The following is a 12,659-nucleotide window of genomic DNA, read 5'->3' on the forward strand; positions in this document are numbered from 1 at the left end:
TCTGTACACCTCGTAGAGCCTGTTGGGAGATGCGAGCAGTGTGTGGGCGGGCATTATCCTGCTGAAACAGAGCATTGGGCAGCCCCTGAAGGTACGGGAGTGCCACCGGCCGCAGCACATGCTGCACGTAGCGGTGGGCATTTAACGTGCCTTGAATACGCACTAGAGGTGACGTGGAATCATACGCAATAGCGCCCCAAACCATGATGCCGCGTTGTCTAGCGGTAGGGCGCTCCACAGTTACTGCCGGATTTGACCTTTCTCCACGCCGACGCCACACTCGTCTGCGGTGACTATCACTGACAGAACAGAAGCGTGACTCATCGGAGAACACGACGTTCCGCCATTCCCTCATCCAAGTCGCTCTAGCCCGGCACCATGCCAGGCGTGCACGTCTATGCTGTGGAGTCAATGGTAGTCTTCTGAGCGGACGCCGGGAGTGCAGGCCTCCTTCAACCAATCGACGGGAAATTGTTCTGGTCGATATTGGAACAGCCAGGGTGTCTTGCACATGCTGAAGAATGGCGGTTGACGTGGCGCGCGGGGCTGCCACCGCTTGGCGGCGGATGCGCCGATCCTCGCGTGCTGACGTCACTCGGGCTGCGCCTGGACCCCTCGCACGTGCCACATGTCCCTGCGCCAACCATCTTCGCCACAGGCGCTGCACCGTGGACACATCCCTATGGGTATCGGCTGCGATTTGTCGAAGCGACCAACCTGCCCTTCTCAGCCCGATCACCATACCCCTCGTAAAGTCGTCTGTCTGCTGGAAATGCCTCCGTTGACGGCGGCCTGGCATTCTTAGCTATACACGTGTCCTGTGGCACACGACAACACGTTCTACAATGACTGTCGGCTGAGAAATCACGGTACGAAGTGGGCCATTCGCCAACGCCGTGTCCCATTTATCGTTCGCTACGTGCGCAGCACAGCGGCGCATTTCACATCATGAGCATACCTCAGTGACGTCAGTCTACCCTGCAATTGGCATAAAGTTCTGACCACTCCTTCTTGGTGTTGCATTTGCTCTGTCAGTCAGTGTACATATAATATTCGTCGAGGGTATCCACAGCGTTTATATCTACATGGTAGGTGAATTATATTTTGCCTGATAAAGTATCAAATGCGAGAAACATACAATACCATGCCCTCATTACTTTCTCAGCGATTATACATTCATTTTCATGCAAAAATGTTACTTTAATTTATTAATTAATCATTATTTATTTTAAAGTGTTTTTTCATGTGACACAAACCAACCTGCAGACTAATAAACACAGCAAAAAAATAATACCATTTCAAGTATTCTAAAAGGACAGGTGAAATCTCCTGCATAAAAGGAAACAAGAATCTAGCTCATCAAGAACAACCGGACTGGATTGCCAAGACAGCTTCTGCCCAGTCAGATACTAGAGGGTTATAGAGACATTGTGGTGACGCCCTCAGTCGCATTCTTTGGTTTCACGAGACTGAGTGAAATGCGTTCTACCCTTGTCAAGAATGAAAATACTTGAACGAGCTAGGAATGAAACACTGGGCTCCAGATAGAAGCAGACACGACACCTTGACTACTACTTATCATTTCTATTTACTATTATACAGTTATATTTCTAGGAAGGCACATAAAAAGAACCAAATTACTCTCTTAGCAGAAAAAAATAATTTACTACTACTACTACTACTACTATACCACGTGACTGGCTTGAAGGACAGCAGTTCAGTTTCTTTTTTAGCGTACGGCTTTATTTTGAAGTGCCGGGAGTGTCTGAGTTTATGTTTGGCTCGCCAGTTTTGTAGCTGTAGTTTTTTTTCTGTACACCCCAGGGGGGGTGGCCCTCTAGCCCAGTAATGTACATTCTACTTACAAGTGACCCGCATGCACCAATGATGAGTGGGGTGCCTAGTCGCTGGTTTACAAAAGAACGCTGCAACGTGCTATGTTTGGGATTTGAAACAAATAACAGTCATTTTACTGCACCAAAATGAACTTCGATTCACTATCACTTATCTGAAATTCTGTTTGGTGAAATACGCGTATAGAAGGCAGGTGGCTATTTGGAAACTTCCGCGCGTACCGTCCACGAGCTTCGGCTGCATTCCCACCAGATTTTCTATATATTATTTAAGTAATTAATTAAATTAATTAATTAATTAATTTATAAGTGGCAAAGTTAAGGCTCTTGGCCCTCTCTTACACTTAACCACATTCTATGTTAAAGGTTGTCCGGCCCCGTGGTGTACGAGGCAACGCGCCCCTCTGTCACCCGGCGGCCCCGGCTTCGATTCCCGGTCGGGTCAGGGGTTTTAATTGTAATGAATAATATCCCCGGCCTGGGGATAGGGTGTTTGTGACGTCCTTAATCTTCGTTTCCTCACAAACAACATTCCAGACAACCGCCATTCCAATTACACGCAGGTTCATACAATATGGTGCCAGTAGGGGCAAAAGATCCACATGGGTCGATGCCCCGAACAAATAGCATTTTAAAAAAATGTTAAAGGTAAAATGGTCTTTCCTTAACAAATTAATAAGATTATGATGATGACAACACTGATAATGATTGTAATGCGGGAGAGCAACTTTTACAATCAGATGTGGAAAAATAAGTGGGTATATGAAAACATATTGACAACATTTTGTGTGTAACTAAATGACAGTGGGTAATAATGATGATTTTAACAATATTTAACCTCTTAACATACCAATTATTTACAAAATTGTGATTTTTTTACCTAATTTTTTATTGTTAAAATGGGCTATTTCTTGAAAACTAATGACTGTGGTAACAATGAAAATACGTTTTTCGAACTTAACAATGAAATATAAGCCACCGAAAATTTCCTGTTTTAAAATCCCGAGTATACTCGTGATACATTTTACGGGTTCTAAAATAAAGAACACAGCACTAAACATCCTCACAACATGGCTGGAAATGTATTTTAGGATTAGCCTTGAAAGGAAAACTTGGTGGGGCAGGTGGTAGTGTTCCGGAAGTATCAATTTCACACCACTGTCTGGCACTTGCAATATCACAATCAGATGAACTAGAACTACCACTTTCTTCTTCTGAAAGGTGCTCAAATACGTCAGCCTCATGTCGGTAGATTTACTGGCACGTAAAAGAACTCCTGCGGGACTAAATTCCGGCACCTCGGCGTCTCCGAAGACCGTAAAAGTAGTTAGTGGGACGTAAAGCAAATAACATTATTATTATTATGTCTTCTTCTGAACTGTCTTCAGAAACTTCTTCAGAATTATCAGACTCACTAAACTCAAAGTCAAACTCTTCTTCACTCTCCATTTTCACCTAACAGACAAAGTACACTTAGATAGCAACAAATACGGGAAAGCCGCGAAAACGAACTGCCTGAGTCACCGACATCCATTACGGTTGAGTCAGAGACGTCTGTTGGCAAAAATAGGACCCTAAAGTAATAATTTCATAAACATCTGGCGGAAATATTGAGAAACAACAAGAAACAAGTATATTCGGGCTTTTAAATTAGGTACCGATCAATGAACGACATTCCCGAGTATACTCGGTATTTTATTTTATATAAATATGTAAAACCCCGAGTATACTCGGGCTTTCATGTTAAGAGGTTAAAAACAAACAAGTAAGTTATAATATAATTGGTTATAGAATTAAGAAACTAATGCTCTACGTGACTTAGGGCATCTTAATACTGTAGTGGCAATTTATGAATTTATGTAAATACAGAAGCACAACGTCATTCATTCTCACATTCGCCCCTGCATTCAAACAACCTGGCTACACACTTGGGGAGAAATCCCGGCAAGGTCTTCTAAAAGTGGCTAACGTCGTGCAGTTCCCAACACTCAGCGGGAGAGAATTCCATAACCTGGCACCAGACACTTGGAATGAACGGTTATACGCTGATGTACGATTTATGGGTGTAATGAGAGAGGAGTTAGATCGAGGGTAATACTGATGAGTGGAGGAGAGGTAGCTGAGATCTGAGGTAAGACACTGCGGGGAGCTTCATTTAAAAATTGGAAGATGAGTGTAGCAATGTGTAAATATCTAATTTGTTTTATCATTAACCAGCCCAGTGTGTCTTATTATGGGTTGACATGTGTGGTATGTTTTTATTAAAGTTATATCTGTGTGTTCGTCGTTGCTAAACACACCAACTAAAGTCAATATGTTGACAGCAACAATGTTTGTCCAGCCCTTGTCCCGTTTCCCTACGGGGTCGGGTATGAGGTGAGATGAATTTGTCGTGGCGGTTTTTTATGACCGGATGCCCTTCCTGACGTCAACCTCATCAGAGGAGTTAATGAGAGATGAAATGAATGACGTGATATATGATAGTAGGGAGAGGGTGAAACCCGGTGCCGGCACATAGCCTACTCCTGTCGAATAGCACCAAGGGGTCTGCTCAAGGCTTAACGTCCCCATCCGACGGACGAATCACTATCAACAGCGTCATATGCCCTCACTCCATATGAGCACTGCAGAGAGGTTTGGAATTTAATCCAGGCTTTTGGCACGCAATCTAGTGATTAGAAATTGTATACCACCACCTCCCCTACCCTGCCGGCCAACATTCTGATGGTGAAAATTTTTTCGACCAACGGGACTCGAACCGGCTAACCTCGGTGTTAGACCGTTTTAGACTTCAGCGCCTTAACGATCATGGCCACCAAGCGGGCTATGACAGCAACAATAGTGCTATTAAATACCTACTGTACTAAATAACCGCCCACTACTTCGAAAACGAGGCTTTCTAACGAAAGGTCGTGAATTTGACGGATAGTGATGAGGAACATGAAGGCAGTGGCCATCCGGTTATCTCCTGGTATTACCTCCAAAGCAGCCAACGGCCATACCATGTTGAATTCACCGGTTCTCGTCCGATCACCGCAGTTAAGCAACATTGGGCGTGGTCAGTACTTGGATGGGTGACCGCCTGGGAACACCCCGTGCCGTTGGCTCAATTCCCTTTGTCCAGCTCCATGGCTAAATGTCCGGCTCCATGGCTGAATAGTTAGCATGCTGACCTTTGGCGATAGGGGTCCCGGGTTCGATTCCCGGCAGGGTCGGGAATTTTAACCATGACTGGTTAATTCCCCTGGCACTGGGACTGGGTGTATGTGTCGTCTTCATCATCATTTCATTCTCATCACGACACGTAGGTCGCCTACGGGCTTCAAATCAAAAGTCCGAAGTCCTCGGACACATCCCGGCACTAAAAGCCATACGCCATTTCATTTTTTACCTCCAAGCAATGATGCCCCTGTGAAAACCAGTTGTTAGACATCCTATTCATCACTAGTGTATGCGGGACACTTATGATTAGAATGTATGGCGTTCGCGGGCCACCTGGTATATGTACCGCTGTATGAGGATGCTATGTGTAGGTGTAGGTGTCGTAGGGGCTTGAAAGGGGAAGGGAAAGGACGTGAAAAAGGTAGCATCCCAGGATTCACCTGGAATTGAAATGAAAAACCATGGTATACAATTTCAAGGATAGTCGATAGGATATTCGAACCCACCTGTCTCCCGAACACGGACCTAACCACCAGCAACGCACTGAGCTAACCTGTTCGATACAAGACCACTACTCCTTCTTCATAAATACCACACATTGTAACAGTACCTACATGTAGGTAGAAGCTGAACGAGTCGGTCATTTTCAAACACATGCCTATTTCAGGAGGTGAAATTGATAAATCACTCTACAATGCCACACCAGAACCACCCGCACGACTTCTACATTCCACACGTTGAGCAGGTTTCTAATTATATTTCCCTATTTAGACCTTGTAATTTATCTCACAGCATTTTTAATCTCCTGTTATCATGTTCTATATAGATGATGAAGATGTTGGACATAAAGCAGCCCTCTTATCCCATTGGTCACTGTCACGCGAGGAATCCTCCTTTCCCTTTTTAGGAGTCTCTTCTACCCTCGTCGGCATATTAGTCTCTAATTTAATCTTTATCCTTCTGACTATTAATTCATTAGCACTATTATACATGCCTATCACAGGTAATCATGAAGCCTTATTCTTATCTGCCCAGCAGGACATCCGAGAGTTCACGGCAAAGCCTTTCTTCTAGATCAGAATGTGAAAGGTCTCGGGTCTACAGCTCGTTTTTAGAATGCATGTAGAGAAATTGTTTCCATGATAGCGGCCTGAGCTCAATGAAAGAGAAGTTGGTTAATTGAACACTTTTCAAGGGCGAAGCTAAAGATTCTTTAGAGCTTTGTTTTAACACAACAGTGGCTGTCCAACGAAATAGATGTTTTTAGATTTTTAAGCGTTATATTCTATTATCTGTAGAGCCTCTGTTGCTCAGGCGGCAGCGCGCCGGCCTTTCACCACTGGGTTCCGTGGTTCAAATCCCGGTCACTCCATGTGAAATTTGTGCTGAACAAAGCGAAGGCGGAACAGGATTTCGTCGGGGTACTCCGATTTTGTCTGTCATCGTTTACTCCAGCAACACTCTCCAATGCCATTCAACTTCATCTGTCAGTCATTAACCATTGCTCCAGAGGAGTAAGACAGGCTTCGGAAGCCGGCACAATTCCTATCCTCGCTGCTAGATGGGGGCTTCATACATACCATTCCTGACCCGGTCGAACGACTGGAAACATGCTGTGGATTTTTTCATTCCATTATATGCAATTTGTAACTCAATAACAATCCTATTTTACACTGTGATAAGTGTGATTAGCTACCACCCCTGGTTCTGCCACGACTTTAGAAAAGTGGTATGAGGGCTGGAAAAGGGTACACTTATCCTCACGAGGTCAACTGAGTAGAAGGGGGTTCGATTCCCATCTCATTCATCCTCGAAGTGGTTTTCCGTGGTTTTCAACTTCTCCTCCAGGTAAATTCCGGGATGGTACTTAACGTAACTTATGGCCACGGCCGCTTCCTTTTCGCTTCCTTCCCATCCCCCGCCACAAGGCCCCTGTTCAGCATAGCAGGTGCGGCCGCCAGGGCGAGACACTGGTCCTCCTCTCCAGTTGTATCCCCGGCCTAATGTCTCACGCTCCAGGACAATGCCATTGAAGGGCTGAGTCCGAGGTAATCCCCAACCTTGGATGATAAATAAATACAAAAATAATATTATGATCATCGTCATAGGTTGCTATTTTCTTTTTTTTTTGCTAGTTGCTTTACGTCGCACCGACACTGATAGGTCTTATGGCGACGATGGGACAGGAAAGGGCTAGGAGTTGGAAGGAAGCGACCGTGGCCTTAATTAAGGTACAGCCCCAGCATTTGCCTGGTGTGAAAATGGGAAACTACGGAAAACCATTTTCAGGGCTGCCGACAGTGGGGTTCGAACCTACTATCTCCTTTCGACAGCTCCAATCATGGCTGAGACCTCCGTATCTCTCCGTCTTGTACTTTTTTCTTTAACCCTGAATATCCTTCTTTTCGTTTTCTAATTCTGTCTAATGGCTTGTAGCTCTTTCTTCCTCTTCCCCGTTTCCCATTTACCATTCTTCTATCGCCACGCGTAATAAAAAATCGTGCTCTAAAATATGTCCTATCCAATTCCACTTTCCATTTCGAATCACAGCTAGTATGCTTCTCTGTTTTCCCATTCTCTTCAGCACTTTCGCGTTCTTTATTCTACACGGAGTATAATTTAGGATTTCGTGGCGGAGTACCGAGGAACATGAGCACAGGGTAGCGGAGACAACGAGTGCAGTGCCCGTAATGGTGAGCGGATGTAACTGGCTCAAAGAAGTGGCATGATTACGCCTATAGAAACTAAACGAGACTGAACTACCCAGTTATACACATACTCAGGATAAATAAATAAATAAATAAATAAATAAATAAATAAATAAATAAATAAATAAATAAATAAATAAATAAATAAATAAATAAATGAAGTTCGGATCCACGATACTGTCGGAAACACCGTTCATTAGCCAATCGCAGAATCGTATTCTTGCAATGAAATTTGTAGGCGGTATGTTATGGACTGATCGAGACCATTAAGATCGTAAATGTAATTACTTTGTTCCATTACGTGCTGACGAATTTTTACGAGTTTCTCGAGTTACTCTCCGACGCGACTATGGTGGACTAACTTACAGTCTTGGCTGTATAATTATCTTGTAACTTCAACTGTGAGAGAGCTGTCCTCCTTCGCTGTCTTTTCTCATTAGTTACGGAACCAGTACTACGGCACATATGAATGAGTTGTTGCACCTGAAGTTTTGATGGTACTGTCGAATCGCAAAACGGGTTACGGAAATTTCGAAAGCACCGTTTAAAGGTTTTCTTATTATTCTTGCGCAAATGACACTCGAGCAGAAACATTTCCTGTGCTGTAGTGTACTTGACCGTCGCTTATATAACCTTATAACCAGTGGCGTGCGGTCAACATATTCATTACCCCAGCTGCAAAAATGTTGTTTAAATATAAACAATTGTAGCCCCACTACACTCTCTAAAGTCAACATTACAAGGATGCGTTTCTCGTGGAAAGGTCTACCTGAGAATTCAAGAATATTTTCAACCACACGCTCGCTCATACTTCCAAATTGATATCCACGGGAGTGACGACACCATCATAACTTAATCTACAACAAATTTTAAACAATGTGCGAAGTCTTAAATTATATGAATATTGAATTTTCACGACCGCATTGTAATTGAAACAGACTTTCAACGTATTAGGTCGTGTTACGTACATGTAGTACGTGTTGAAGAGATGTTAAGTACAGAACAAAAATGGCCAGCCGGACACCAGTGGGATCCGAACCCACAACCTCCCGATGTCGCGTCGGTTGCTCTATCAATTGAGCTATGGTGGCCTAGGCCATCTTTGTCCTGTTTGAAAGGATCTGAGCTACAGGTCTGGCACTGCTGCTAGCACACTGTAGAGTGCGTTTAAGTCGCCCGGCCATTTTTGTTCTGTACTTAACATCTCTTCAACACGTACTACATGTACGTAACACGACCTAATACGTTGAAAGTCTGTTTCAATCTTAAATTATACTCCCTGTATCTTCCGTTCTGTTCTCCACCAAATCCACATCTCTTTCTTGTTCTTCCCTTCCCAGCATCCATGTTTATGCACCGTTATAGCTCTATACTCCACACATATTACGGTGCTAATTTCATCACCAGATCTTTCTCTTACAAGTTACTTTACATCGCACCGACACGGATAGGTTTTATTGGGTTAGGAAGGGCCTAGCAGTGGCCTTGATTAAGGCACAGCCCTCAGCATTTTCCTGGTGTAAAAATTGGAAACGACGGAAAACCATCTTCAGGGCTGTTTACAGTTGGGTTCGAACCCCTATCTTCCGAATGCAAGCTGAGAAGTACATAACCCAAACCGCGCAATCATTTCTCTAGCGGTCCACACAAAAGCTTTTTCTTCCTGATGAAGCTTTCCTTAGCTACGACAATTCGGCCTTTTATATCTATTATAGTGTGGACGTCTTAAGCTACAATATTTACAAGGTATTTCAACTTATTCACCTCTTCGACAGTTTTTCTCTCTCTACCTTCACTGTTGCATTTTCGCCTTTGCCTGCAAGTACCGTGCATTTTGTTTTCTATTTATTTAAGCTCATTCCATACTAATAATGATAGTAATAAAATACCGAATGAGTTGGCGTGCGGTTAGGGTCGCGCAGCTCTGAGTTTACATTCGTGAGATAGTGGATTTGAACCCGCCCCCCCTCCCCATCGACATCCCTGAAGATGGTTTCCCGTGGTTTCCAATTTTCACACCAGGTAGGTGCTGGGGCTATAATTAAGGCTACGCCCGATTCCTGCCCACTCCTATTCCATCCTCGCCATAGGACTCATCTGTGTCAGTGCGACCTAAATCAAATTGCAAATAATAATAATAATAATAATAATAATAATAATAATAATAATGATAATAATTGTACCGGGAGGTACATCTCAACTCCACACATTCAAAATAAGCGCCTTAATGAACTCCTCTACCCACCAAAATGTGAAATTGCTACTACATAAAGTTGAGATTTTAATCAGAAGATGTCTCCAATGAAATATTAAGTAATTGTGTATGATTGTAAAAACAATAATAGATAAGTATATAAAACCGAAAGCAGGAAAATTATATATATCGGCTATAGATTTTGAAAAGGCCTTTGACACAGTCAGCAGGAGTGCATTGTTCGCAAAATTACGCCTATTAGGGGTATCTAGTAAGATGGTACAAGCATTGGAGGCAGTTTACCGAAGATTAATATGTGAAGAAAATATCCAAGTAGATGTTCTTAAGAGAGTTCTGAAATATCTGTTGAGATTGAAAGGAAGAGAGGGTGGCGAGCTTCTGCAGATCGCATATCAACATCAGAGAGATAATATCCAGGGAGAGTATTGGTTAACGAAAATCAGAAGTATATTAGATAGGTTGGGATATGGAAGTTATTGGGAGAGGTTGGAAAGATCAACGAATAAACTAATCATTAGACGACTCAGAGATATTCAAAGACAGTGGTTGGTATCCGAGTGTAGAAGCAAGGCGACCCTCTCAGAGTTTATTAGGATAAGGCAGGATATGAACATAAATATTGTGAGTGTAAATAGAAGAGAAATCAGGGGTTTGATATGGTGGTTAATGGGAATTTACAAGAATAGGGGATGGATTAAAGTGAAAGATGCAACAAGGTGCCTTCTCTGTGGTGAAAACAGAGAAGAATTTCACATGTTGAAATCATGTAAAGAAACCATAGCGGTGAGAAGGAAATTCTTGAATAACAAGGAACAATATATGATAAATGAGGATGAGAATGGCTATAGGATTAATAAGATGATAAGCAAAGAATGGTATAAACCTGGTAATCTCAGTAAACTGTTAATTGTAATTAGAAATTCATGTAGAAGAGTGTTGAAAGAGCCTACAATGAGGGTAGGTCATATTACGGATGGATGATTGTGTTGCGAACCGATTAGTTAAGAAATTGCCAATAGGGCTATGTAGTAAAAGGAATATTAGTATATGTAGCACTGTAAAGTCGATATGTTAGTAAGCCATAACGTAATTAACTGTCAAACTGTTTGTAATGAGACAGGGCCCAATGGATATAATGTTTCATCCTCAGCTGCTGGCGATCCGTGGCTGCAGGTTGATAACATTCACTCATTCATTCACTACTCATTCCACATATTATTCATTCAATCATTTATTTAATTCATAACAAGGGCTCTCTCCCCAGTTACTGGTTATCCGTACTGGGAGGGATGAGTATTTTTTCCTAACATGCATGCATGAATATCCATATACCCATTCATAAATCCATCCATACGAGTTTTTCTCAATACAGTTAGGGAATTGGTAATTAATTAATCAATTAATTCATTTATTCATACACTCATGTAGATAATCGTAGGCGTGGCCCATGCATGTGGAATGGCGATCCGCCTGTGCAAAGGGCACTATTTTAGATAGGGAATCATAGCCAATTAATTAATTAATTAATTAATTCATACACTTATGTAAGGCTATAACCGAAGTAGGACGGGATAGGACGGGCCTATCCCAATCGAATATGTAGAGTGATCTAAATGCAACAGAGAAAGAAGAATAGGGAGGGGGCACATGAGGTGCGGGATTTCCGCTTACGTGTGCCTCGCAGAAATTAGGGAATGGTGAGAAATTAGTGTTTGACAGCTATTAGATCAGGTGGGGTCTTCTGCTTGGGCCTCAAGGGAAAGGGCCGGACGTGTTATCCTTGGGAAGGTGGCTCCTTTTTCTCACCAGGGGTGAATAACACGACCGGGCAGTAGTCATGCATAATCCCATCCATGCATTTATCCTGCCAACCGAATGCTCTCTCCTCAGTTGGTGGCTATCCGTGACTGGGAGGAAAGTGTTCATTCATTTATTCATGCATGCATGACAATATTATTCGGTCATGGAATCATAAAAAAACCTCATTCATGCATTTATGTACACTTATGTATAGTGTCTGTGAAAATGGAGGAGAACTCTGTACAGACTTATGATAAATAAATAATAATTGTGTTATTATGAAGTTTCCTAAACTGATTGGATTTCTCTTGGTTTTGTTTTTGCCGTACATCAAGAATTTTGGACATTTTTCCACAGATGTCACTACCAAAAAACTATGGTCAAGCAATCTGGTGCAAGGTAAAGGAAGTTGTTATTGAAAGAAATTTTGTGTTTATAGGTTTTCTCAACTTTCATTTGGTTTTTTATGTAATTCTAGGTTTGCAACACTTTTGTCTCATTCCGCCAGTTTTGAATCTGGCCAATGAAAATTTTCTGATATTGATTTTCAGCCTATCAAAGGCTTCTTGTTCGGTTTTGAGTGTAAATTTTGGGTTCAGCCAATAAAAATGAAAGGGTGTGTCCGGATTAGCTCAACATCATCTCCAACCTTCCCTGAAGGTATATAAGTTGCGGATTTTCGAGTTTCCTGGCCTGTTGATCGTCGTCTTTCTGAGTGTGTGTGTTAAGGCAGGAGGCCTCTTTCTTCGGCCGGCAGAACATCTACCAGGTAATGGCAACATAAATTCAATCTTTCTTGCTGTTTCCGCATACTTATCCGAGGGGAAGGTCCGAATTTCTAACTATGTAACCGTTTCAATGTAAACGTCTTCCTTTTCGCGTACAATTTCATAAAGTCTTAAACTGTAAATCGGGAATAGA

General features: G+C 42.5%; 1 protein-coding gene and 1 non-coding gene across 4 annotated transcripts in view; one reads left to right on the forward strand and one right to left on the reverse strand.

Moving 5' to 3' along the window:
• Positions 1–12,659, reverse strand: part of by (blistery) — a 1,249,231-nt gene that overhangs the window by 1,185,860 nt on the left and 50,712 nt on the right. The gene's annotated exons all lie outside the window — the stretch shown is intronic.
• LOC136872827 (5S ribosomal RNA) lies at positions 4,842–4,960 on the forward strand. Its single transcript, XR_010859993.2, has one exon. It is a non-coding gene; the product is annotated as a 5S ribosomal RNA (ribosomal RNA).

Source organism: Anabrus simplex, chromosome 4 (assembly GCF_040414725.1).
Source record: "Anabrus simplex isolate iqAnaSimp1 chromosome 4, ASM4041472v1, whole genome shotgun sequence".
NCBI classification, from domain to species: Eukaryota; Metazoa; Arthropoda; class Insecta; order Orthoptera; family Tettigoniidae; genus Anabrus; species Anabrus simplex.